Here is a 24,727-nt window from a genome sequence, read left to right on the forward strand (position 1 = left end):
TGTTTCACCGTCAATACATGTGTGGGGGCTATCTGTTCCTTTGGGGTCTGCTCTGGGGCGGTTAGTATTCCCCTTTTCTTGCTTTAGGCTTATTTAGTCCTCCAGCCGTGACGAGGCGTCTAGGAACATCGTAGGCACGCTCCACGGCTACTGCTAGTTGTGTGGTAAGATCAGGGATCTGCAATCTGCATAGTTACCAACCTCTCTGGTTTTCTGTGACTTAGCTTTTTTTTTTTTCTCCTCGGTGACCCATTCATAACAGAATCACCAGCCATACTGCAGATTCTAGGGTACTCAAAAGCAGGAAAAAGTTGTTAAAAGGAAAGAGAAAAAAAAAATGTCAGAATTGTTGTTTTTTTGTTTTTTTTTATGTATTTTTTCCTCTGGGGCCGTAGGAGGATTTTTTTTTCCTTTTTCCTAATGGAGAGTAAGCAACTGTCTGATTGTGTGGAGCAATTTGCTGCTGAAGTGCAGGGAATTTCCACCTAGCTCATTCGATCGCATGCTGCTGAACCTAAGATCCCTACTCCTGATTTGTTTTCTGGGGATCGGTCTAAATTTCTGAATTTTAAGAATAATTGTAAATTATTTCTGGCCTTGAAGCCTAACTTATCGGTGAGCTCTGCGCAGCAGGTTAAAATTGTCATCTCCTTGCTGCGCGGCGATCCCCAGGATTGGGCTTTTTCTCCGACACCTGAAAATCTTATTCTGACTAATGTGGATGCATTTTTTCAGGCTTTGGGGTTGTTGTATGATGAACCTAATGCCGTTGATCAAGCTGAGAGAACCCTGTTGGCATTAAACCAGGGTCAGGATTCTGCAGAGTTGTACTGTCAAAAATTCCGAAAGTGGGCGGTCCTTACTACATGGAATGATAGTGCATTGGCAGCTCTCTTTCGGAAGGGTTTATCAGACACCGTAAAAGATGTTATGGTGGGATTTCCTGTTCCCTCTGGTCTTGACGATTCTGTGTCATTAGCCATTCAAGTTGATCGGCGTTTACGTGAACGTAAAACTAAACGGGAGGCGCTGCCACCTTTTGAACAAACGTCTGAACCTATGCAATGTGATGGGGTTTTGTCTAGGGAGCGACGTCAGGAGTTTAGAAGGCGTAATCACCTATGTTTTTTCTGCGGAGACGCCTCTCATACTATTTCTGTCTGCCCAAAACGAGAGAAACGTTTTGCACACACATTTGCTGTGGGCAGTGTACAACCTAAGTTCCTTTTGCCAATTACTCTGATCTGCTCCTTGTCCACATTTTCCACTAAGGCTTTTGTGGATTCGGGAGCAGCTCTGAATCTGATGGATTTGGACTTTGCTAAACGTTGTGGTTTGTCCATGACGCCTCTGCAGACACCTATTCCTTTGAGGGGTATTGATGCCACTCCTTTGGCGGAGAATAAACCTCAGTTTTGGCCCCAGGTGATAATGCGAGTTGCCCCAGACCACCAAGAAAATTGTAAATTTTTGGTGCTGCATAATTTGGATGATACTATTGTTCTGGGTTTTCCCTGGTTGCAGGCTCATAACCCAGTTTTCGATTGGAAATCTGGGTCTGTGGTGAGTTGGGGTTGTCAGTGTGTTCTTAGGGACGCTCCTGTTTTCTCCACCTCTCCTCAGTCTCATGATATTACTGATTATCTGGCTGATTTCTCTGATGTATTTAGTGAGAGTAAGTCTGCGTCTTTGCCTCCTCATAGGAGTTATAACTGTGCAATTGAGTTGATGCCTGGGTGTAAATTTCCCAAGGGTCGGCTTTTCAGCTTATCTGTAACCGAACATGATGCTATGCGATCCTATATTAAGGAGTCGTTGGACAAGGGTCATATTAGACCATCCTCTTCACTTTTAGGTGCTGGGTTTTTTTTCGTGGCCAAGAAAGATGGTTCATTAAGACCGTGTATTGATTATCGTTCCCTTAACAAGAAAACGGTTAAATATCAGTACCCGTTACCTCTGATGTCTGATTTATTCTCCAGAGTTAAGAGTGCCTGCTGGTTTACTAAGCTTGACCTCAGGGGGGCGTATAATCTCATTCGCATCAAGCACGGGGATGAATGGAAGATGGCGTTTAATACTCCGGAGGGACATTTTGAGTACCTGGTGATGCCTTTTGGGCTCTCTAATGCCCCTTCTGTCTTCCAGTCCTTTATGAATGATATTTTCGGTGACTTTGTGGATAAGTTTTTGATCATCTATCTGGATGATATTTTGATCTTTTCTAGTGATTGGGATTCTCATGTGGAACATGTCCGGACTGTGTTCCGGATTTTGAGGGAGAATTCCCTGTTTGTTAAGGGATCGAAATGCCTCTTTGGTGTACAGAGGATTTCATTTTTGGGATTTATCTTATCTCCATCGACTATTGAAATGGACCCGGCCAAGGTACAGGCCATTTATGATTGGGTTCAGCCTACTTCTTTGAAGGCCCTCCAGAAGTTTTTGGGTTTTGCTAATTTCTATCGTAAATTTATAGGTAATTTTTCTGGTATTGTCAAACCACTGACTGATCTGACCAAGAAGGGCGCTGATGTGCTGAATTGGTCTCCTGAGGCTGTCTCAGCATTTCAGGAGCTTAAGCAGAGATTTACTTCAGCTCCAGTTTTACGGCAACCTGATGTCTCACTTTGATTTCAGGTGGAGGTAGATGCTTCTGAGATTGGTGCAGGAGCTGTTTTGTCCCAAAAAGACCCTGTGACTTCTAAGATGAATCCCTGTGCCTTCTTTTCTCGAAAGTTCTCCCCATCTGAACGCAACTATGACGTGGGGAATCGGGAATTGTTGGCCATGAAATGGGCATTTGAGGAGTGGAGACATTGGTTGGAGGGAGCTAGACATCAAGTTGTGGTCCTCGCCGATCACAAGAATCTGATTTATCTGGAGTCGGCCAAACGCTTGAATCCTAGACAGGCTAGGTGGGCCTTGTTTTTCACGCGTTTTAATTTTGTGGTCTCTTTTCTTCCGGGCACTAAGAATGTTAAGGCAGACGCCCTTTCTAGGAGTTTCTTTGCCGATTCTCTTAGTGTGACCGAGCCTACTACCATCCTAGGTGAGGGGGTAGTTCTTTCTGCCATTTCGCCCGATTTGAGACGCGCCCTGGAGAAAATTCAGGAGGATAAACCTGAGTGTTGCCCTATGGGAAAATTGTATGTTCCTGACCAGTGGAGAAAGAGAGTGATGTCTGAAATTCATTGCTCCGCATTGGCTGGTCATCCAGGTATTTTTGGTACCAGAGATTTGGTGAGTCGGTCGTTTTGGTGGCCTGCCTTATCTCGTGATGTTAGGAATTTTGTACAGTCCTGTGGGACTTGTTCTCGGGCTAAACCCTGTTCTCGTTCTAGTGGGTTGCTGATGCCCTTGCCGGTGCCCAAGAGGCCATGGACCCATATCTCAATGGATTTTATTTCTGATCTTCCTGTCTCTCAGAGAATGACTGTTATCTGGGTGATTTGTGATAGATTTTCGAAGATGGTCCATCTTGTACCACTCCCAAAGTTGCCATCTTCTGCTGAGTTGGTGCCCTTGTTTTTACAACAGGTGGTTTGGTTACATGGGATTCCTGAGAACATTGTGTCCGACAGAGGAGTCCAGTTTGTTTCCAGATTCTGAAAAGCCTTTTGTTCCAATCTGGGAATTCAGTTGTCCTTCTCCTCCGCGTTTCATCCCCAGACCAATGGACAGACTGAGAGAACAAACCAGACCTTGGAGTCTTATTTGAAATGTTTTATATCTGCTGATCAGGATGATTGGGTCTCATTTTTGCCCTTGGCTGATTTCGCACTGAACAATAGAGCTAGTTCTGCCACTTTGATGTCACCCTTTTTCTGTAATTTTGGGTTTCATCCTCGATTCTCTTCAGGGCAAGTGGAGTCTTTGTCCTGCCCAGGTGTGGACACTGTGGTTAAGAGAATGCAGCAGATATGGGACCAAGTGGTGGATAAGTTGTCACTCTCTCAGGAAAAGGCCCTGCGATTTTCCAACCGGCATAGGGCCATTGGTCCCCGGTTTAAAGTGGGTGATATGGTTTGGTTGTCGTCTAAGAATATTCCTATGAAGGTTGCATCTCCTAAATTTAAGCCAAGATTTATTGGTCCTTATAAGATTTTGGAAATTCTTAATCCTGTTTCGTTTCGATTGGCTCTTCCAGTTACGTTCAAGATCGATAATGTATTTCACAAATCTCTGTTGAAGAGGTTTGTTGAGCCAGTGGTTCCTATGGCACTACCTCCTGACCCTGTGTTGGTTGAAGGCAATGTGGAATATGAGGTAGAGAAAATATTGGATTCTCGTTTGGTTAGACGGAGACCCCAGTATTTGGTCAAATGGAAGGGTTATGGCCAGGAGGATAATTCTTGGGTCTCTGCCTCCGATATTCATGCCAATAGATTGGTTCGTGCTTTTCACCAGGCCCATCGTGATCGGCCTGGTGGCGTGGATGAGGGTTCAGTGGCCCCTCCTCAAGGGGGAGGTACTGTTGTGAGTTCTTTCTCTGGTTCACCAGTTGTGAGTTCTCCTTCCAGACTCCCTCTGGTGGTAACAGGAGGTAGAGAGGCTGATTTGATCGGTGGAGATCGGCCACCTGAGAATGAGGATGACGATTGGCTCTCAGGAGTCTCAGATTGGATCTAAGACAGCCGATGCCCTATTCAGTTGCTGGTGATTCCTTCTGGCTTGTCAGCTCTTGGTTTTCAGCTCTGTTCCAGTCATCTAAAGCTAAGTTTTTCTGCTAATGTTCACACTTGATTTTGTGGGTCTATTCAGTTTTTTGTGTGGTCAGCCAGACCCGGCTGGGGGCTGTGCTGAATTTCCACTCTTATTTATCAGTATTTTGCCAAATGGCTTTTTGTCCCTTACTAGTTCGGTCTCTTTTTGCTCTGTCTCAGAATATTTCAGAGTGCTGATATAGTGGGAGAAGTCTAGTGACTTCAGGGTTAATTTTGCTATCAGAAGTGTTGGGCATGATTTTTGTAGGGTTTTCTGCAGATTGCAGACAGTGTCTTCCCTTTCCTTTCCTGTCTAGTTAGTTTGGGCCCCATCAATTGCTCAGCCTATTTTCCTGCCTGTGTTTGTGCCTTCATCTTGTTTCACCGTCAATACATGTGTGGGGGCTATCTATTCCTTTGGGGTCTTCTCTGGGGCAGTTTTCCCCTTTTCTTGCTTTAGGCTTATTTAGGCCTCCGGCTGTGACGAGGCGTCTAGGAACATCGTAGGCACGCTCCACGGCTACTGCTAGTTGTGTGGTAAGATCAGGGATCTGCAATCTGCATAGTTACCAACCTCTCTGGTTTTCTGTGACTTAGCTTGTTTTGTTTCTTTTCCCCTTGGTGACCCATTCATAACACCGAACATTACCAAACACCATTCACCTTAATTGGGGGCAAAAGCAAACGCATGCACAACACCTTTAGAACGGCCCCAAATGCTGCCAAAACACATCAAATGAGGGACAGACACCAGGAAAGTGGCCTCAATTCACCCACAGTATGGATTGTAGCATGGCACTGCAGCAATCAGCCAGGCATGAGGTATCGGGGTCTGGGACAGCATTTACAGATTTCAATTGAACGTCACAGTAAGACGAGGTGGGTGAGGGATCGGTGTAGGCCTCGTGTGCTGAGAGCCCTGATACCACATGCAACACCTCTACCTGCTTTCATGCTGAGCCTCACCATATCACCATTGTCAGAAACATTTAAGGATAGTAACACGGGTAGTGGAGGACTGACGGTCTCGGAGGCCTACTGCTACAGGCAACACGCATGAAGGAGACCCAACGAGGAGTGTTCACATTTCCAAAAATTATTGGCAGACACCACAGAAGTGACATCAATTTCACCACAGTATAGATAGTATAATAGGGACCGACAGGTCGTTGACTACACCCAATACAGCAGATGAACACCCAAACAGGAGTGCTCACATTTAAACAAATGAGGGCCTGACACTACAGAAGTGGAATAACTGTCACGTGAGTAGAAATAGTATAATTGGGACTGACACATCTTCCACTACAGCAGTAGATGGAGACCAACCATGTGTGTTCACATTTCCACAAATTTGTGTTTACATCAGCAGCAGCCACACTAAGGACATCACAGAGTGCAGTTACGTGACATTAATGCATCACACTATACAATGCAATATCACCGAGTCTGTACAGTCTGCGATTGGGGTGCAATAGTTTCTGGAGATCCATGACTTGTTCATCTTGATGAAAGTTAGGCGGTCAACACTTTCAGGGGACAGCCGGCTGCACTTATCTGTCAGGACACCACCAGCTGCGCTGAAGACACATTCTGAGAGAACGCTGGCTGCCGGGGATGATAAAACCTCCAAGGCGTGTGATTCGAGCTCAGGCCACTCATCCATTTTGGAAGACCAAAAATGTGAAAGGGTCCAAACCCTCCCTGATGGTATTTGTATTCAGTTCTAGATTCTCCTGCACCATTCTCTCATTTCATTCACCACGTGTAAGACTTGGACTCTGGTGCACGAGTTGGTCTAAAAAAACGTGTCAAAGGACACACAGAAATTGTTTCTTCCACCACTGCTGCTGCTAATGTTTTGGTGATGACAAATTGATGTGCTGGAGGTTGGAAGTCTACAGCTGCGATGTGAACTGTGTGCTTCACTGCTGTCTTGGGGAAAAGCTCTCTTAAGGTTGTGTAAAAGCGTGTTTCGATTCTCCCGCATTCGCGGGTCCCTTTCCAGGGCAGGAATCATCTGGCAAAATTTGGTCTTATAATGTGGATCTAACAGAGTGGCAACCCAGTAGTCAGCAGTATTCCTAATTGTTACTATACGGGGATCATGCAGATTATGCAGCAAGAAGGCACTCACATGTCGGGCTCTACCATGAGGTCCAAGCCCATGCTGTGTTTGTGGCTGGGTAACAATGAAGCTCGTTTCCTCCGTACCCTTCCACCAACCACAAACAACAGAGAGGGGAGGTTTATCCTCTACATCTGACAGTTGCTCGCCCATTACCTCTTCCTCCATTGTTCCCCGGATCTGGCACTTTCGATAACAGTTTGTCTGCTATCACCAGCCCCCCTCGGTCACAGTAATCCACCCTCCTTTGGCACCCTCCTGTGTAACGACAGTCTGGAACTTAGAGACAGTGTTATCCCTTCTGCAGCCTCCTCTGCTTCCTCCTCTTCTTCTGGGACCACCATCTCCTCCCGCAGGCTATTTACAGTCTGCTCCAGCATATAGATGATACGACATGACATACTGTGTCAGAGCTCGTTGCTGCTGCCACAGTCGCTGCAACATGTGCAGAGTGGAATTCCACCATGTTGGCACATCACATATCAACCTGTTATCTGGTATGAACAAAGACCTCTGTATCGATGCAAGTCGATGACCTGAGGGGTGCGAACGGTGGAAATGAGCTCACAGCTTACATGCTTTCTGCAGCAGTTCACCCAGGCCGGATAGTGGCAGAGAAAACGCTGTACCACCAGGTTGAGGATGTGAGCCATGCAAGGCACGTGTGTGAGCTTGTGTCACGGGGCAGTAGTGGGAAAACAGGAGACGTGGAACCTGGGCCCTTGAACTGCCCCTCAGGCTAAGGAGGACCCCTGACTTTCCTTAACTTGTGGGTACACTTGATGGTAGTGAGGCCCAAGTCCCTGACTTGTCCCTATCTCCTGTTTAGCCCTGAGCTAAATCCCCAACCCCCTCCCCAGGAGGTGAGACAGGGAATAAAGTGAACTGCACCAATAACATGAAAGGAAAGATAAAACACACCACGGGGTTAAAGCAACTAAAAACTAAAACTTAGCTTTATCTGCTGCCAATGCTCCAAGCAGCAGAGTAAGGCACCCGATCAGCATCCAGCAGCAACACCACTGCTCCAGATAAGCTGAACCCCCTCTGCACCAGGTAGGTCCGGTCTTCACCAAGGTTGGTTAGCAAATGACCAGTATTACCAACAGTGAATTGCAGCACCAGGTGGCCTTTATAAAGGGAAGTGGGAGTAGTCACCACCTGCTGACTAACTAAACATGTAGCAACACCAGCTGCCACCGGGGGGTGGGGGGAAACCCAGCAGCTGACCAACTACAGTTGTAATAACACCAACGGCAACCGGGGGCAAAAATCCATATGAACCCCCGAGTCCAGACTCTGACACAGATCCAAAAATGGATTGTGACAGCTTGCCTCTCCGTAGGGCCGCCACCAGGTTCGTACTGTTATCGGACACGGCCTTCCCTGGATCCAGGTTCAGCGGAGACAGCCATTGATCAAACTCAGCCTGGAGAGCTTTCCACAACTCTTCAGCTGTATGATTGCGATCTCCGAGGCATATCAATTTTAATTATATCAGGAAAAGTAACAAGAAAAGCAGCTCTCACCCGACCCTTCTTTCAAGATGTGGTTTTAATCCATACAATTGGTTACATTGATATTAGCGGAGGTGCAGGTGTCAGGGGAGTTGTTACATGATGAACAGTGGCATCTGCCGGACTATGGCCGGGTCACGCCTTGCTGGCGCTTCTACGGGTCCATAAAGGTCAGTGCCATTACAACACTTCCTTTTGTGCAGAGTGTAATAATGGGTGTGATTAATGAAGTGAAAACAATTAACATATAATTAAAAAATGCAACAAACTAAGCAACAACCTGTTATAATAACACTGACGCGTGTGTTTTGTCGTTTAAACCGTCAGTTCTTACCATCCATCTGGCTTCTCTCTCTAGTAATAGTTTGTTACGATCACCACCTTGTCTTGGATAATGAACGTGTCCAATTCCTGCAATGCGTAACGCTCTCGGCTCTGCACCGAGACGATCCTGAATGTGTTTGCTCAGTCGTAGAGAACCTTTTACACTGCTAATTGAATGAAAATGTTCCCTAAAACGGACATGTAGTGGTCTGTTTCCCAATGTAACAGAAATCCCAGGGACGATACAACACATACGTTACATGTTTTGTGCGACATGTGATTGTTTCACCTATTCTCACGATGTGGTGACAACAGAATGAACGGCTACCGCAGCGAAAGTTTCCTATTGGGCTGAGTGCATGTAACCAATCTTTTGGAATCTTTTATGTACTAAGACATACAGATCCGACGAGGCTATTTCTGATGATTTGGGTTGAAATAACACACAGAGAAAAGTGACTTTTTGCCTGGAATAACCCTTCTTTTTTTTAAAAAATATCAATTTTAAGACTGCCTGATTGCGGTGAGTCCTGGCTACGCAGTACGGAGGTGGTGGGGGTTTGCTCTGCACTCCTGGAACGAGTGTCTCTTTAAAGGGGTTGTCCGGGCTTTTCACATAATCTCAGTGCATATCTGGGCTGCAGAATGCTGACAATAAGTAATTTACTTTCTGTGGCCAGTTTGCAGCGTTTGCTAGATATCAGCTCTTGCTTGTAAGAAAAACGTCCATGGGGGGTGTGTTCTGGCATTGAAATGAGAACTGGTCGTTTCCTCCTCAATAGTTTCACTTTCCATAGATCACTGTTCAGCGTGTGTCTAGGGAGGAGCAGCTGCTCTCTGCTCTCTGCACTGAGGCTGCTAGAGGGGGAGGATTTGTTACTGTGTGAGGAGGGCTTCTTCATGTGGTCGGGGAGGGCCTGTTGCTATGGAGGGTGGGGTTGTTGCTATAGAGGGCATGTTTTTAGTAGAGTAGGAGGAAACGACCAGTTCTCATTTCAATGCCAGAAAACCCCCCCCCCCCCCCCTGGACGTTTTTCTTACTAGCAAGAGCTGATATCTGGCAAACCCTGCAAACTGGCCACAGAAGGTAAATTACTTACTGTCAGCATTCTGCAGCCCAGATATGCATTGAGTTTATGTGAAAAGCCCGGACAACGCCTTTAAGGCAGAGATTGAGGGTGCAGGTGGAGGCCCTAGAGGAGACAGTGGAGGAAGTGTTAGATGTAGAGGTTTGTCCTGCCAGCCTTGTAGGGCAGCACCTGCCCCCACAGCCACCAGAGTCAGCCAGTGCCCAGTCAGTGAGATGTAACGCCCTTGGCCATATTTACTCGTCTAAGTGTCTGTGGTGAAATTTACCCTGGGAGACGCACATCTCAGGCAAAAATTAATAGACCTCTGCAAAATGTTCAGTTTCTCTGATTTTTCTCTTTATATTTTTGAGTAAAATGTAAATTGCTCTTTTATTCTATAAACTACTGACCACATGTCTCCGAATTTCCAAGCACTAGATTTTGTATTTATTTTCAGAAAATGAGAAATGGTCAAAATAACAAAAAAATGCAGAGTGCCTGCAGACCTCAAATAATGCAAATAAAACAAGTTCAGAATAATTTAGAAACAACAATACTAATGTTTTACCTCAGGAAGAGTTCAGAAATCAATATTCTGTGGAATCCCCATGATTGTTAACCCCAGCTTTCCTGCGTCTTGGCTGCTTTCCTCCAGTCTCTCACACGGCTTCTGGGTGACCTTATGCCGCTCCTGGTACACACATGTCAGCAGTTCTTCTTTGTGTGATGGGTTGTGACTATCCATCTTCCTCCTGATTACATTCCAGAGGTTTTCAGTGGGGTTCAGGTCTGGAGATTGGGCTGGCCATGACAGGGGTTTGATGTGGTGGTCCTTCATCCACACATTGATTGACCTAGCTGTGTTGCATGGCGCATTGTCCTCAGAGTTGGGGAACATTGCCTGAGCAGAAGGAATCAGCTGTTTTTCCAGGATAACCTTGTATGCGGCTTGATTCATACGTCCTTCACAAAGATTAACCTGCCCAACTCCAGCCTTGCTGAAGCATCCCCAGATCATCACCGATCCTCCACCAAATTTCACAGTGGGTACAAGACTCTGTGGCTTGTACACCTCTCCTGGTCTCCGTGTAACCATTAGAGGACCAGGTGTTGGGCAAAGCTGAAAATTAGACTTATCAGAGAAGATTACCTTACTCCAGTCCTCTATGGTTCAATCCTTATGGTCTTTGGCAAACTTCATCCTGGCTCTCCTTTGCTTCTCATTGATGAAAGGCTTTTTTCTAGCTTTACATGACTTGAGCCCGGCCTCTAGGAGCCTGTTACGAACTGTTCTTGCCATGCACTTCACCCCAGCTGCCATTTGCCATTCCTTTTGTAGGTCACTTGATGTCATCCTGCGGTTGCTGAGTAACATTTGAATGAGACGTCATCCCGGTTAGTGAGAGTCGTTTTTGCCCTCTGCCGGTCTGTAGCTTTGTTGTCCCCAATATCTGCTGCTTGACCTTGTTGAAATGGATTACCGTCTTAGAAATTTTAAGGATGGAGGCAACATGACGCTCACTGTATCCCCCCACTAGTAAAGCCAGAATTTAGCCCTTCTTTTCCTCACTCAAGACTTTTCTTTTCAACTCCTTTGGCATGGTTAAAAGTTATTTTTTCATTCCTATTACTTTTGGGATATTACTAGCACTTGTTTTGCCATTCAGCTTGTCCTATTGCAAGAGGATTGTGAACACCACAGCAGGGTTTTTTTATACTTTCCTTTGTTAAATTATTTAGTTCAGGTGATCACCTAATCAGAAGCACATTACCGTATTTTTTGGACTATAAGACTAACCGGACAATAAGACGCACCCCAAATTTTCAGAAGGAAAATAGGGAAAAAATAATGTGTCAAATGGGGGTCCGTTTTACAGTCCGAATTCAGCTTACCAGGGAAGGGTTCGGCACAAGTGGATGAGTGGTCACAGGGGTCGTTCGGTGGTCCAGGCAGGTGCTGTGGCCTCTGGGAAATCCCATCCAAGGCTGGTCCAGTGGCGGTGCTCTGTCCAGTGGCGGTACTCTGTGGGGTGGCAGCGCTCTGTCCTGGGACGGTAGAGCTCTGTCCTGGGGCGGCAGCGCTCTGTCCTGGGGCGACATTGGCTCTCTGTGCTTCGTGGGGGGCTCCGCCAGCATTTCGTCAAAGCCCGGAAGCCCCCGTAGCTACCAAATTTCACAGTGGGTACAAGACTCTGTGGCTTGTACACCTCTCCTGGTCTCCGTGTAACCATTAGAGGACCAGGTGTTGGGCAAAGCTGAAAATTAGACTTATCAGAGAAGATTACCTTACTCCAGTCCTCTATGGTTCAATCCTTATGGTCTTTGGCAAACTTCATCCTGGCTCTCCTTTGTTTCTCATTGATGAAAGGCTTTTTTTCTAGCTTTACATGACTTGAGCCCTGCCTCTAGGAGCCTGTTACGAACTGTTCTTGCCATGCACTTCACCCCAGCTGCCATTTGCCATTCCTTTTGTAGGTCACTTGATGTCATCCTGCGGTTGCTGAGTAACATTTGAATGAGACGACGTCATCCCGGTTAGTGGAGAGTCGTTTTACAGTCCGAATTCAGCTTACCAGGGAAGGGTTCGGCACAAGTGGATGAGTGGTCACAGGGGTCGTTCGGTGGTCCAGGCAGGTGCTGTGGCCTCCGGGAAATCCCATCCAAGGCTGGTCCAGTGGCGGTGCTCTGTCCAGTGGCGGTACTCTGTGGGGTGGCAGCGCTCTGTCCTGGGACGGTAGAGCTCTGTCCTGGGGCGGCAGCGCTCTGTCCTGGGGCGACATTGGCTCTCTGTGCTTCGTGGGGGGCTCCGCCAGCATTTCGTCAAAGCCCGGAAGCCCCCGTAGCTACGTTGCTGCGACGCGTAGGCCTGCGGAAAGATGACCACCGGGGACAGCGCATACTCAGATTCAGATCTCCGCAACAAGATCTCCTCCCGAAATCTCGGGAGATGAGATCTCGGGACAAGATCTCATTGCCAAGATCTGAATCTGAGCATGCGCTGCACCTGGCGGTCATTTTTCCAGAGGCCACCGTGTCACAGCAGCGGAGCTGTGGCTGCTTCCGGGCTTTGATGAAATACCGACGGAGCCCCCCACGCAGCACAGAGCCCTGACAACACTGCACCACAGAGCACAGCCGCACCAGGTTGGAAAGGGAGGCTGCATCGGGACCGCCGCCACAGGATTTGTAAGTATATTGTGACCATAAGACGCACCCCCATTTTCCCCAAAAATTTTGGAGGGAAAAAGTGCGTCTTATGGTCAAAAAATACGGAAAGTAGAATGAGGTATACTCTGGTTGGAATTCAACTGACACTGGAATGGAATGGCTGTCAGACATGTAAAGAAGCTGATTTTTATAAAACTGTGCAGTGGGCTCTTAGTTTTTGCTAGAGCTATAGATTTAGGCTAGTTTCACATTTGCGCTTTTGAGCGCAGTGACGGCCTGCGCACGGCCGCTGCTAGGCCCCTGCCGCGCCTCCACCAGTAGCTCCGCCTGCCGGCGCATGACGCTGCATGCGTCCTGCGTCCCCTATCTTTATCACTGGGGGCGCAGGCCGTGCGCAGTATGCGTTTGGCGGCGCATGCGTCCTTTTGACGGTGCGCCGAGCGCAACCAAACTGCAGCAGGTTGCGTTTGGCGCTGGTCGGCGCACCGTGAAAAGGACGCATGCGCCACCAAACGCATACTTCGCACGGCCTGCGCCCCCAGTGATAAAGATAGGGGACACATGCAGCGTCATGCGCCGGTAGGCGGAGCTACTGGCGGAGGCGCGGCAGGGGGCGGGGCTTAGCGGCGGCCGTGCGCAGGCCGTCACTGCGCTCAAAAGCGCAAATGTGAAACTAGCCTTAGTCAAGGAATGGGTGATGTTGTCTGTGACATTCTGGTGTCGGGCAGGCACAGCTTTCTTAGAAAAGTAATGGCGACTAGGCAGTTGGTACTGGGGGACTGCGACAGCCATCAGCGTTTGGAAACCGGCTGTATCTACCTGGTGGAAAGACAGCATTTCTGTGGCCAACAGATAGGAGATGGATGTTGGAGTTCAACCTCTTAGCTTTGTCATGCATAGGAAAAAACAATATTTTACATGACCACAACTGCAGTACCGTGTGCTGGTTGCAGTGCTGTGAGAGGGTGGAGTACTGTCAACTGAACAAACTGCTGGACAGTGAGGGTGGTGCAGGCGGAGATGTTACTGTGTATTGCGAAAGTTGTGATGTGCTTGCTCTCTGAGACGGGTCTTAAAAAGCAGACATGTGGTTCTCAGTCAGCGTGACTGGAGAGGGTAAAGAAACTGGGGTTCTGCGGTCGAAGACCTGCGTCTCAATAGTTGGCATGGTAACAGGAGGAGGAAGAAGCAGCAGATGTGATTGATGGGGCGGCTGATGGTGGTTGAGGTCCGCTGGTCTGCATTTTTGCGCCGTGAGATTCCCACACTAAAGCATGTTGATTACGCATGTGAAGGTTCATACATGTAGTTATCAAATTATTACACTTTTTCCCTCTACTTTGTTTGCAAAATTGGCAGATTGCATGAGTTGGCTCATCCTTTGCAGTGTCAAAAAAGGCCCAGGCTAGGCAAGCCTTGCCACCCCTGCAAGCTGCAGACTTGCAGACGCTGCTGGTCAGAGGTATAGTTGTGGCTGAGGATTCATTGCTCGTTGAGGCCGCATCAATACGTGCCTGTGACGTATGGCGCAATGTAACCTCGTCTTCCTCCTCAGATGACCTACTCAGCTGTGTGCCTCTATGTTCACGCCAACTGGGATCTAACACTTTGTCCTCATCATCCTCTGTGTTATCACATTCCTCACCCTTGGAGTCACCCTCCTCCTCTTCCTGCCCTGACAGCACAGTACAGTCCGCGTGAGCCTCAGATATGAGTCTCATCAGGATCACCTCTGTTATGAACGGGTCGCCGAGGTGGAAATAAAAAACAACACAAGCTAAGTCTCAGAAAACCAAAGAGGTTGATAACTATGCAGACTGCAGACCCCTGATCCTAACACGCAACTAACAGCAGTCGTGGAGCGTTCCTACGGTGGTCCTAGATGCCTCGTCACAACCGGAGAACTAAAGCCTACAGCAGGAAAAGAGGAAGACTAACTGCCCCAGATCAGACCCCAAAGGAGAGGCAGCCCCCCACATGTATTGACGGTGAAACAAGATGAAAACACAAACAAAGGCAGGAAAATAGGCTGAGCAAACGATGGGGCCAAACTAACTAGAAAGGACAGGAAAGGAAAGACACTGTCTGCAATCTGCCAAAAAACCCTACAAAAATGTCCAACACAACTGATAGCAAAATTAACCCTGACGTCACTAGACTTCTCCCACTATATCAGCACTCTGAAATATTCTGAGACAGAGCAAAAAGAGGCCAATCTAATAAGGGACAAACAAAAGGCAATTTGGCAAATAAGAGTGGAAATTCAGCACAGCCCAGCCGGGCTGGCTGACCACACAAAAAACTGAAATGACCAACAAGAGCAGTTACAAACTTAACTTGAAAAGACTGGAACAGAGCTGAGTCCAAGACCTGAGAAGCAGACTGAATCAACAGCACCAGGATATGGCGTCGGCTGTCTTATATCCAGTCTGATACTCCAGAGATCCAATCGTTATCTTCCTCACCAGGTGGTAGATCACTGCCAATTAAACCAACCTCACTACCTCCTGTCACCACCAGAAGGAGAACGGAAGGGGAACTCTCAACTGGTGGAGCAGAAAATGAGCTCATAACACACCTCCACCCCAGGGGTTAATGTCTGATGACGAGGGTCAGGATGCAGTTCGGACCCTACTTTGTCCTGCCCTGGATCCAAGCTAAAAAAAATGTTGGTCATCGGTGCAGATTTCCTTTTCTTGACTGAAGCTTTTGAGTACACTTCTGATTACCATAGCAAAAAATGTGTGAACAGCTCTTCAGACTCGCCCATCTGGGGTTCCGTGCAGTCAGTTGTACGGTTGAAGAGTTGGGACATGAGGGGGCAAGGGTAATTTGGGTGCCACCTTTGTGGACTGTACTGGGTGTGATGTTGAGGTGGAGGAAGAGGAGGAGAGGCCACTTGAAGCTGCGCTTGTCATCCACTCGAGCACATGCTCTTTCTGGCCATCATCGACAAGGCGTACCGCTGTGCGTATGCCAAAGAAAGGTAGTGGAGTAGCCTGTCCAGTAACAGAAGGTGTCAGTTGTCTTTGCATAGGACATGACGTTACTTCACTGGTGCTTTCACAAACATTACCACCTGCCCCACGTACACCTTGAACACCAAGCCTAACTCCCCTTCCACCACGGCCTCGCTTTTTCCCAGTGACCTTGCTCAGATAGTGCGGTAGGAGCTCAGTATTAGCAATAAAAAATTAGATTTTAAACTCTACACCAGCTCTGCAAACAGCAGGCGACAGTAAATTCCAAGGTGTAATATGACGTGCTGTATCGTGTTAGTCACAGAAAAAAGAATTGAGTGTGGGTGAGGCCTGTATGACAAAGAAGCTCTGCTGCAAACAACTTGAAAGTCAGGTCCCTTACTGTATGACGTTTAGCAACAGAAATGTTTTGGTTATGTGCGTGAGATCTGCAGACAGCTTACTTTTAACCCAAAAAAATGGCAGCGGGCTGTCTAACTTTTTGCAATTGAAAATGTATAATTTTTTTTTAATGTGCCTTAGGTCTGCAGTTTCGTATCACCACAGCACTAAATGATGAGGTGCGATACAACAGGCTGACTCACATTTAGCTAGTTAAAAAATATTAATTAGAATGCTATACTCGTGCATGGAGCACAATAGAAGCCGTGCACAACACACGTGTAGGACAGGTGCCCTGCCGGCTTTACCTGTGGACCTCAGTAATGTCCAAAAAAAATGCTGGAAGGTAAATTTTACAGCCACTCTGGACAGTGGCTCGCTCCACTATCTGACTGATATACAGCCGCCTAACTAGCTGAAATCTTTCTGCTAACAGTGGCAGCGTCAGGAGCAGCCTCTCTGCGCTGTTACAGTGTCAAAATGGCGCTAAAGCAAGATGTCCGCTCTTTATATGGAGAGGGACATGTGATTTCAATGACTCAAGCCGGGGTGTCAGGACATTGTGGATGTTTCCTGCTCCCTGATTGGCTAGCCGAAATGTGCACGCATAAAGTTAGGGGGAAAAAAGTTTACAAACCCCCCGCTCCCCTCATCAAGAATACGTGCCAAACGCTCATGATACACCACCATTATCATAGCCAAAGTGCTGAAAATACTTTTATGGCAGCGCAAATATTTTCCTGCACTTTTATCGAATGTTAACGATTTTTACCAATTTTATAAAATTTTGCTCATGTTTCCGGTCACGAATCCGAATGTGCCGAATTTATGTTTGGCGACCGTTTTCTGAATAAATTCGCTCATCGCTAGTGATGACGTCTCTCTGGCATCGTCCTATAATAGATGAGTTTTCTCCAGACTTGCTCTGGTTTTCTCTACATTTTCTCCGTCTGACAACAGCTTTCATTTCCCGGATTATTTTCTTCTGATCTGTGAGTCGCGGTTTCTCCGCTGTCGTCTCGTCTTCATCAGTCTTGAGTCTTTGTTCTCTTCTTTCAGAATCTTTCTCCTTCCTTAGAGCATCGGTCACATTTTCTCTGCAGATGTCCCGTCCTTCTGTCCGTTCTCTGCTGTCAGTTCTTTCGGTCTCTAAGTCTGTTGTGGATTGTTACTCAGCAGAGTCGGGGTTAATTTACAGGTGATTTTCCCCCTAATCTGCTGTCGCTTGTCTGTCCCTCAGAATCGGTGCAGGCTCAGTGTTGTCATCAGTCGTGATCGGCTCCTCTCTCTTTACTTTTACTTTTTGGGTTTTGTTTTTCGGCATTTTTGGGTGGTAAGAGCGGCCTCGCTGTGATCTTCCAGGTCGGTTATGGTGACACCAATCTTGTGTGTTGGTTTTTTGGAATATATTTCCCTGGTCAGTCAGCCCTTTCCCTGAGACCCATCACTTTATCTTCTGTTCCCGGAGCTGTGTGACGGATTCTCTTGAATGGAGAGGTGACCTTTTTATGGGACCATTTTGGGGGCACCTGTGACTTTTTTTAATGGCGTTTACTGTGTGAGATAAATCCTGGCAATGACAAATATGGTTAATTTGTGGAACAATCAAAAATAATGAAGACTTGAACCTGTGATCCTATAAATACTGGGCTTAATAGAAAAACCTTGGCGGCAGGGACAGGGATCTTCTACAGGCCCCCGGCAGCCACAACAACCCGTATTGCTGGGACCGTGCAAAAAAAGGCAGTAACTCATCTTTTAATAGGAGGACGGCAAGTTCTCTCCTCTTGGAGTGATCCCAGAGGATCCTGTCCAGGAGGGAGGCCATGTCCTCATGGTGACATCTTGATCTCTGAAATAACAATCACTGGTAAATGGTATCCGTCCTTCCCCCAATCTCCATAACGGTGAATTAGGAGAGAAGAAACCGCTGGATAGAAATGTGGAGCTTTCTCCTGCTCTTCTGTGGTTCCATCCCTGGTGGAGGGAAACTTGGAGAAGTTGTGTTTCTTAGTGTGGCTCCTCCATCTGACTGACGAGGGTCTTCTCTGTCCCTCTCCTCAGGGTCCTCATCCTCCGAGTGCAGAGCAGAGAGCATTAGGCTTTGGCCTCAGTGATTATCACTTCATACTTGGAGCCCACAATGTGCTGGGACCTCGGTACCGGTGGTGAGGACCACAACAATGTAATTTAGTCCCTGATACATAAACCTAGAATTGCCGGATCTAAGAGACGTGTCTCATATATAGACAGATACACGGCAGGTCATGTATTCAGTGTTTGTCTCCACAGATGGATCCAGGAGGAGAAATCCACCAGAGACATGTCCCCGTCCTCTATATCCCGAGAACTGTCCAGAGGAGAATCACAACATCCCGGAGGACCTTCAGGTAGATGACACTGAAGCCCCCACAACATCTGACCATGAAGTGATGGGACCTGAGCTCATCTTACATTTTTCTTTTTAGGGTGAAGATCTGATTGATATTAAGGTTGAGGTTATACATGGAGCAGAAGAGGCGATCGCAATATGGGCCGATCAGCAGGGTAAGGAGGGGAGACTGTCATGTCTGCTCTGTGGTCACCTACTACTACTCCCATCATCTCATCATCACATGACACAATCTATCCCATCACTGTGTGTTTCCTACAGATGGATCCAGGAGGAGAAATCCACCAGAGAGATGTCCCCGTCCACTGTATCCCCAGGACTGTCCAGAGGAGAATCACAGCATCCCGGAGGATCATCAGGTAGATGACACTGAGCCTTGTACTGGATCTGTATATGGGGGATGTCACGTACCTGCTTCTCAGAACATGACTTGGGGTTGCACCTGCAAGGTTTAATATATCTCCTCTCACTCCATCCAGCATTCATCCTCTATCCTATGCTGCAGTGGGGGCATAAATCACATCCCATCACAGATGACGCACCCCGCTTCATTCACGCTGCCACCGAACACACGGGCAATGAGTCCCGGAAGTACTAATACTACTATGTGCCAATCGCTAGGATCACACACTCTTAGGCTATGGATTATTTTAGAGCATACAAGGTTCAAACTTATTAAAGTTTTAAGCTTTAATAGAAAAGGATATAAAAATGTGGAAATAAAAAGTTACATACAAATATGCAAAACGGTCATAAAAATAAAAGGGGGAAACTTACAGAAATATCTAAACTTTGCAGTCTTGTATTCTGCTTCCTGAGGAGGGGAGAAATATGAAATGGATCACATCAGCTTGGCGGCCCTCAAACTGTGAACAACCTACTTTGTCTATGGCCTAATTTATAGGTTCAGCCTGGAGATCAGATTTCTAGACCAGCCTCTCATGTTAATCTTCTAATTCCTGGTTGGTGACGACCATGGCTACTTTATCAATGAATACATTATTTTTCTAAAGGTTCTTGTCTTAGCTTTTCTTTCCCATAGTAAATAGAAATTGTCAGACTGCAACTAGGTCTCATTTGGCGTCTGACTTCAAGGCATCAGAGGTGTGAAATGTTTCCAATTCTGTGTGTTCTCAGGAAAGCACCCTGGGGTCTGAGACCAGGAAAACTGCCTTTTCTCAGGATAACATCTGTTATCTCCTTTGTGAGACCTGCCGCCTACGGATAGATGCTAGTCAACTGCCGGCCATATATCACCTATAAATACATTTCCACTACAGGGGACAGTTCTGATCAAGGTCATAGGTGTCACAGATTTTGGTGGTTTCTTGTATTGTGCTGATTGTTACATCTGATATATCAGGAGGAAGATCCGACTAAGAATAAAGTGAAGGATGAGACAGAAGAAGAAGCGATGACGAGAGGGGATCAGCCGTGTGTGTGTGTCGTGAAGGAGGAGATTCTGGTAGATGTTTCCACAGGTATGTCATAATGATCGGCGTATGATGATAATGTTAATGACAATTACTTGTGTGTGATATCGTGTGGAGTCTCTGGTGCAGTGAAGCTTAATCCGCTGTTCACATCACAGCAGTAGCGTCCGGTGATGGCGCGGCTGCTCCTGTACAGAGTCCGGCGGTGCACCGACGAATAACGGGGCCGCCTTCACATCTCTTCTTAATGATTTAGGAAGCACAGATTTAGTTTTCCTTTACCTTTGTGAATATTCCTTCCATCTTTTCCATCCATATTTTTCCTCCACAAGTCCCGTGCTGCCATATAAATGACTGAGCTTGTGTTACAGGTTACGAGTCTCCCCGTCCTATGGATCTCGGTGATGTAGCAGCCTCTGCCTGGTGCTGACGAGTGACGACACATGTCACATGTAGTCGTCCTACCTGTCTCCTCTGTTTGTCTCTTACTGCCTCCTACACTGAGGCCGGCGTCCTGGTTCCTCTACATCCAGGCCGGCCGCCCGGTGGAATGAAGAGCCCAGTGGTAAGTCAGTAAGTGCCATGCTATGGAGGTGTGGGTCAGACATACGGCTGTTGTCCCTCTGCCGCTATAGAGGCCATCTTGGATGTAGGAGAACCAGAAGACAGGTATCAGTTGGAGGACAGCAGAGGACACCAGGTAGATGACAGTGCATGACAAGTGTTTCGTCACTCCTCTGTGCCGGGGTGGAGAAATTGCTTTATCAAAAGGGAGTACGAGCTTATATGTTACATGTACAAACAACTGCGATGGCCACATCTAGAGTTGTCGTTATCTGACAACCATGTTGCTTTTTGAGACCTGGTACAATCAGCTTATAAAGCTGGAGACAAGGTACTGCCCCGAGCGGGCGCCCTTTACCATGCACGGATTATATCACCTGTCAGCATGTCATTTATGGCGAATATTGTAATATGGATAGATTCACTATAGAGAGAAGAGTATTGGGCCGCCCGCATCAGTCACTGCATTCTGGCTTCTCCTTCAGGCCCCATTGCCCCCCCCCCGCTTGTGTATAATATTCGGCCCCGCTGCACTCTTCGGTGTATAACATAACATCCAGCCCTGTTGCACCCCGACACATAACATTTGGTTCCTCGCTTTTGTTTTTTTTTTTTTTCTACCTCTAAATAGGATGAAATTATTTTCCGACAAGAATTGTGTTACTAAAGAAATAACCTCCTGCCCAGATTCCCGGTGGTTCCTCCTGCATTTATGAATAACATAACTTGGTGTTGCCATTCTCCATGCATGCACCCTGTGAGGGGCTGACTCGCTCCGCTGCTTCACAAGGTGGTCACAGGAACAGTTCTGGTAGGAATTCAGCTGCTGGTTTATTGTAGACAGCATAAACCTTAGCAGGGTTCATAACCATAAACAGAGCCTTTCTGGCATAACGATAACGCACAGATAAAGTCTCTCAGAGTCCTTGTCCTGCAGAATTCACCGCAGGTAACGCACACAGCGTCCTTAGCTCCTATGGGAGCTACGTGGGAATTCCACCTCTCTCCCAACACACACACTCAGACTGAACCACAGGACCAGGTTGATGTCACATGTACTGGTCATGTGATCATATACTGGTCATGTGATCATGACCTCACTGCAGGTCCTGCAGGGAAAAAGGTGTAGAGTGAGCACCCTCCCTCCAGCCCCGCGGGTGCTCACATGAAACCGGCCCATTAGACTCTATACATGACCTCTCAGCACCTAGTGTGCTGGAAACACAAACACACTCCGGTTTCACATCACTGATCGCTGTAAGTGCAGTGACATGTACCTCCCTTCCTCTTCAAAGCCAGTGACTCTGCCACAACCCCCATACTTTGACTTTCAGCACTGGTTGGACAATGTAGGGGAACGCCCTTATGACAAAGGGAATGGTAACACCCAGGTGTCAGTATTTTCCTACATTTATAGGTTGAATAGCAGAAGAACTGCACAGATAAGTGAGAAATAACATTATTACTCCTGGAATGTGAGGATGAAAAACTAAGAGCAAAATGGCTAAAAATCAATAATAAACATGGATCTGTAAGGCCTATAATGGGGGAAATGTTTTTCATAAGAATCAGCTCTAGTTGTAGATGAGAGAAGTCACACCAGAGAGAAGCCGTACTCCTGTTCAAAAGGTGGAAGGGGCTTTCCACATAAGTCAGATCTTGTAAGGCATGAAAACATTCACACCGGAGAGAGGCCGTACTCATGTTCACAATGTGGAAGGGGCTTTCCACATAAGTCAGATCTTGTGAGGCATGAACACATTCACACCGGAGAGAAGCCGTACTCCTGTTCACAATGTGGGAAATGCTTTGTAAACAAATTGCATTATATTAACCTCTTAAGGGAGTGTAACACTGCTGGGTGTGGACCCACTGCACCATGGGCTAGTCTGGAGTGGCATGACTAAATGTCTACCGGGTAGTCACTAGAGCCTCTGTTGGTGAGGATAGGCTGGGCCGCCGATAGAAACCAGGCACCATTCCAGGGCAGTCCCTGGAACAAGATCAACTGACTGGAGGGTGACTCTGGAACGGGGTACGGGTGGGCGAGGCAGATGCGTACTCAGACGGTCCGAGGTCAGGTCAGGCAGCAGTGGTTCAGAATTTGTAGCCGAGGTCAGGAGCGGAGAGATCAGGATAAACGAGAAGGCAAGCAGAGTGATAACGGGAGGGAAAACAACAAAACTCCCTGACTGTGATGCTGCCAGCAAACTGGAACCTAAGCTCAGGCAAGGCGAGGAGGGTGACGCTGCCTGATAGAGCACCTGATGGCTGGTGATTGGTGGAAACCAAGCTCTGCAGGACACAGCAGGGTTAAATTCCTGCAGGATCTGTCCGTGCCTCCTTATAGACCTGTTGCACAAAAAAAGGGGGGGGACAAAAAGCGCAGTAGGGTCTTATCCACGTCACAGAGGACAGTATATCTTGAAATATGCTCTCCTGGTTAGGATGAGATAAGAGCGTGTAGGTAGCGGCTGCTGCAGATCCACAGGTCTTCAATGACCAGAAGAAATGATAAATCCAAAGGGAATTCATAGTTATATTCCGCTCTGCCGCTAAGACAAATTCCAGGAGAATGCTGTATGATTGCAGTGGGTTTATTCTACGCGTTTCAGGGGTCTCATGCCCCTTCATCAGGAAATACCACACAGTACATACAGGTATCACAGACATAAATAGTTTAGAGAGGACACTGGATTTCAAAAAAATGAGCGCCAACAAGTCAGATGCTGCAGTGTTCAATGACACCACATGGTTAACAATTCAAATGAGATATATTACAAAAATGTGAGTAGTATAAAAGATTGTTGATTAAACTTACAATTCCAGAAAAGTAAAAAAAAAGGAAAAGAAGGAACGGATATCTACTCAGATGGACAAGAACCTGTAAGAGCCGGGGATATTCCTGTTCATAGGTGGATGTCTTACACATGGACGACCATGTGGAGTCCGCAAGCTACTTTTTCTGAAGAGAAACATTGCAATCTATATAATAAAGGTCAAATAAAAACATGATTTTAATTCTTTAACAATAAAAAAACATATAATTTAAGTTAAACTATAATAATTTGATAAATATATAATTATTTTTTTATGTACCAAAGAAAAGGGAGTGGGTTTAGAAATGTATTATAAAAGGAAATCAGGTGCAGCGACACACGGGAGGCTGTACAGCAGCAGCCAGCTGCTGCTCAGAATAAAAACGCAGGACAAGCCGGCAAAGTGAGTGAGTCGCTCCACTGATGGAGGATCGCAGACAGCTTCTGTAATCAGTAGGAAACACAAAAGTCATTGCAGGGGAGTGGCAGTAACAATCACTGCTCACTAGACGCTAGGGATCAGCAGGTTGTGTACGGAGCCCGAGTGAGGGAGGATCACATTACTATTGACGATCGGGGTCATTCTTCCCTGTGAAACAGGCATGATTAGTAGCGCCTACCAGGACTTGATTTAAAAGAGCTTTTTAGGACAACAATTGTAAGGAAGATAATTTGTTTAGGACAGGGGTGTAAAAGGGATTACTTCTAAAGGTACTGTCACACTTAGCGATGTACCAGTGATATGACGCGGTCAGGATCGCTGGTACATCGCCAAGTGGTCGCTAGTGAGCTGCCACACAGGCAGATCTCACCAGCGACATCGCAGGGGTCGGGGGTCGCTACTTACCTGTCACACCAGGCGAACCTGCGTCCTCCCGCCCGCGTCCACGCTCGTCGTTCGTCTCTCCACAGGAAGCTGACGACGAGAAACGGTCCTGGATGTTCTCGTGCGATCAGCGATAACCAGTGGGGGAGGGGTCGGAGGTAAGTATCACACACAGCGATATCGCTGCTACGTCACAAGTTATAGCGATATTGCTACCGATACCGCTTAGTGTGACAGGCCCTTAACAACAAAAACAGATCTCTGCCGGCATGCAGGAGTTTGTTCCAGAGAAGTCCATGGAAGAGGGATTTTCATAAATAAAAACAAAAAATGTGTGAAGTTCCCGCAGAGACTATGAGTAAGCAGATGATTTAGAAATAATTATAAACAATAATAAGCCTTAGATCAAGGAGGCACC

At 47.0% G+C, this 24,727-nt stretch overlaps 1 protein-coding gene and 1 pseudogene across 2 annotated transcripts in view; one reads left to right on the plus strand and one right to left on the minus strand.

Moving 5' to 3' along the window:
- LOC141074931 (uncharacterized) overlaps positions 1-24,727 on the minus strand; it is a 1,026,924-nt gene that overhangs the window by 964,167 nt on the left and 38,030 nt on the right. The window lies entirely within an intron of this gene.
- The window catches only part of LOC141074927 (uncharacterized), a 272,961-nt pseudogene that overhangs the window by 220,428 nt on the left and 27,806 nt on the right, over positions 1-24,727 (plus strand).

Source organism: Dendrobates tinctorius, unplaced genomic scaffold, assembly GCF_039654945.1.
Source record: "Dendrobates tinctorius isolate UK_male_01 unplaced genomic scaffold, ASM3965494v1 ptg000342l, whole genome shotgun sequence".
Taxonomy (NCBI): domain Eukaryota; kingdom Metazoa; phylum Chordata; class Amphibia; order Anura; family Dendrobatidae; genus Dendrobates; species Dendrobates tinctorius.